At 47.1% G+C, this 3,522-nt stretch overlaps 1 pseudogene; it reads right to left on the bottom strand.

Moving 5' to 3' along the window:
* Positions 1–224: 224 nt before the first annotated feature.
* LOC116374114 (uncharacterized) lies at positions 225–1,228 on the bottom strand (annotated as a pseudogene).
* Between the last annotated feature and the right edge of the window lie 2,294 nt (positions 1,229–3,522).

The raw sequence follows: 3,522 nt of genomic DNA, 5'->3' as shown, positions 1-3,522 counted from the left end.
TCTAAAATAAATGTGAGATAATGTCTCGATTTTTTATAGTGGAGATCAAGTCTATAAATTGCCTGGCTGGGCTGATGAGACATTGGATTGCGCAGTCAGATGGAACAGAGTAAATGGGCATTTTAACTACATAGATTTAGCAGGTGGTAACTTGTGGAATAGACACAGACTGGAGTGTCTATTCCACAAGTGCAAGTGCTGGTTAAGTGTTATTTTTTGCGGGATTATTTAAGATACTGTTTGAAGAGGTAGGGTTTCAGATGTTTTCAGAGATGAGTAGGGACTCTGCTGTCCTAGCTTCAGGGGGATGCTGGCTTCACCATTGTGGTGCCAGGACAGAGGAGAGCTTGGACTGGGCTGAGCGGGAGATGCCCTCCCATGGGGTGGGAGCCAAGAGACCTGAGGTGGCAGAACGGAGTGCTCAGGTTGGGGTGAAGGGGTTGAGCATAGCCTGAATGTGGGGAGGGGCAGTTCCTCTTGCTGTTCCATAGGTAAGCACCATGGTCTTGTAGGGGATGCAAGCTTCAACTGGAAACCAGTGGAGTGTGCGGAGAAGCGGGATGACATGAGAAAACCTGGGAAGGTTGAAAACCAGATGGGCTGCTGCGTTCTGGATAAGTTACAAGGGTTTGATGGCACAAGCAGGGAGCCCAGCCAACAGCGAGTTGCAGTAGTCCAGATCGGAGAGGACAAGTGCCTGGATTAGGACCTGCGCCACTTCTTGTGTGAGGTAGGGTCGTACTCTACAGATGTTGTAGAGCATGAACCTGCAGGGGCGGGTCACTGCTTTGATGTTTAGAGAATGACAGGGTTACACCAAGGTTCTTTGCGCTCTGGGAGGGCGACACTGTGGAGTTGTCAACTGTGATGGAGAGGTCTTGGAGCGGGCAGGCCTTTCCCGGGAGGAAGAGCAGTTCTGTCTTGTTGAGCTTGAGGTGGTGGGCCGACATCCAAGTTGAGATATCTGTCAGGCATGCAGAGATGTATGTCGCAACCTGGGTGTCAGAAGGGGGAAGGAGAAAAATAGTTGAGTGTCATCCGCATAGCAATGATAGGAGAGACCATGTGAGGATATGACAGAGCCGAGTGACTTGGTGTATAAAGAAAAGAGGAGAAGGCCTAGAACCGAGCCCTGGGGGACACCAGTAGTGAGAGTACGTGGGGCAGACACAGATCCTCCCCACGGCACCTAAAAGGAACGGCCTGCCAGGTAGGATTCAATCCAAGAGTGTGCATAGGATGAGAACAGAGGAGAGAGTGTCAGCTTTGGCAGTGCGGAGAGCCTCTGTGACACAGAGAAGAGCAGTCTCAGTTGAGTGACCCGTCTTGAAGCCTGACTGGTTTGGGTCAAAAAGATTGTTCAGAGAGATATTCAGAAAGTTGATCAGAGACAGCACACTCAAGTGTTTTGGAAATAAAATAAAGAAGGATACAGGTCTATAGTTTTTGACATCAGATGAGTCAAGTGTTTCTTCAGCAGGGGAGCAACTCGGACATTTTGAAGTCAGAGGGGACGCAGCAAGTGGTCAGGGATGAGTTGATGAGGGAAGGGAGGAATGGGAGGTCTCCAGAAGGGAGGAGGGGATGGGGTCAAGCTGGCAGGTTGTCGGGCCGCCAGACCTCACTAGTTGCAGGAAGTCATCTGGAGAGAGAGGGGAGAAAGAGGTCAAGGCATAGGGTAGTTCTGTGTGAGTGAGACCAGTGGACTCAATAGGCTGAGTGAATGAGTAGCGGATGTCATCAACCTTTTTTCAGTGGTTGACAAATTCATCAGCAGAGAGGGAGGAGGGAGGGGTGGAGGATTAAGGAGGGAGGAGAAGGTGGAAAAGAGTTTCCTAGGGTTAGGCAGAAGCTTGAAAATTTAGAGTGATAGATAGTGGCTTTAGCAGCAGATACAGAGGAAGAGGAGGGAGTGAAAGGATGATAGTTCCCCCCGGAAGTTTAGTTCTCCTCCATTTTCGCTCAGCTGCCCGCAGCCCTGTTCTGTAAGCTTGCAATGAGTCAATCAGCCACAGATGAGGAAGGGAGGGCCGAGTTGGCTGGGAGGAAAGTGGACAGTGCGAGTCATAGGATGCGGAAAGGGAGGAGAGTAGGGTCGAAGAGGCAGAATCAGGAGACAGAAAGAAGAAGAATTTAGCAGAAGGGAGAGATGATTGGATAGAAGAGGAGAGAGTAGGAGAGTGAGGAGAGAATATTGGAGAGAGAATATTGCGACGGCATCTGGGTAGGGGCTAAGTGGTTAGGGTTGGAGGAAAGGGAGACAGAAAAGGAAACAAAGTAGTGATCAGAGACCTGGAGAGGGGTTGCAGTGAGATTAGTAGGCGAGCAGCCCCTAGTAAAGATGAGGTCAAGCATATTGCCTGTCTTGTGAGTTGGAGGGGACTGGGAAAGGGTGAGGTCAAAAGAGGCAAGGAGGGGAAAGAGAGAGTTGGAATGAAATTAAACGAAGGCAGACTTTGGAAATTATGAGTTTCCTAGATGAATGAAAAGTGATGATCCATTCAGACCAGCCTTACTGATTGAACTTTCATAACTTCATAGTATTTTTTCATGTGGAAATCTGTAGTCTTGATCAACAAGCTAACTTAATACAGGGCAACAAGGAAATAAAGGAGAAAGAAGACACAACAGGCTAAGTTGACTTCACATGTGAAACGGTTTGACAACTATGGCCAGTTTGGTGGCTATCAGGCTCACTCATTGAATTACCATAGACCTCAGCTATTATTAAGAGTCCAGGCTTCTGATTGACTCGACCGCCTCTGCCTCTCTCTTTATCTTTCTGTCTCTCGACCACTTTACCTACTCTCCCTCTCCCATTCTTTCCCAAGCAGAGGCAGAACGAGAGTTATAGCTACCATAAAAGGGCAGATGATGCGTTGTTAACTTATTTGGTGTGCTCCGAGCTGATATATCCCTTCACTCCAAATCTTTATGACTGTAATAAAAGCCCAATGCTAATGATTGCCATGCACAATCAAGCTCAGATCATCAGAGAAAATGGTGAAGGTAGAGGGAGTAGGAGAGGAAAGGAACAAGGGGAAAGTGCAAAGTGGGGTTCAAAGATACCAGGTAACCCCAAAATACCAGGTAATTCAGTAGGATCCACCATGGAATTGATAGAAAGAGAAGACAGGTATGGATGGCAGTTGAGCTGTTCCACCTTTAACTCGATCATGGATTCATGCTTTGTCAAACTGGAATTTTAAATGAAATCATTCTAGTCGTTAATAACAGAGAGTGGAGGTGGATATGAAAGAGAGCAGTCAGAGACTTTTCACATTTTTGTCACATGAAGCACAGGTGGAACTCCAGTCCAGGTATCAAACTGAAAATGTAATTAAGAAAGATTGTGAATATGACATATAGGCAAAGAAGATTGTTATGAAGGAAGAGACTATACTACTGTATGTAGGTGTTAAAAAATAAAGACATTTCGCTTGGATTTTTGCGTGCCAACTCTGTATGTGTAGGGCTTCCCTCTAACTGTGACTTGTAGAACTGCATGGCTCTGTGTACATG

This window comes from Oncorhynchus kisutch, linkage group LG5 (genome assembly GCF_002021735.2).
Source record: "Oncorhynchus kisutch isolate 150728-3 linkage group LG5, Okis_V2, whole genome shotgun sequence".
NCBI lineage: Eukaryota > Metazoa > Chordata > Actinopteri > Salmoniformes > Salmonidae > Oncorhynchus > Oncorhynchus kisutch.
This window is presented reverse-complemented; position numbering and strand designations above follow the sequence as displayed.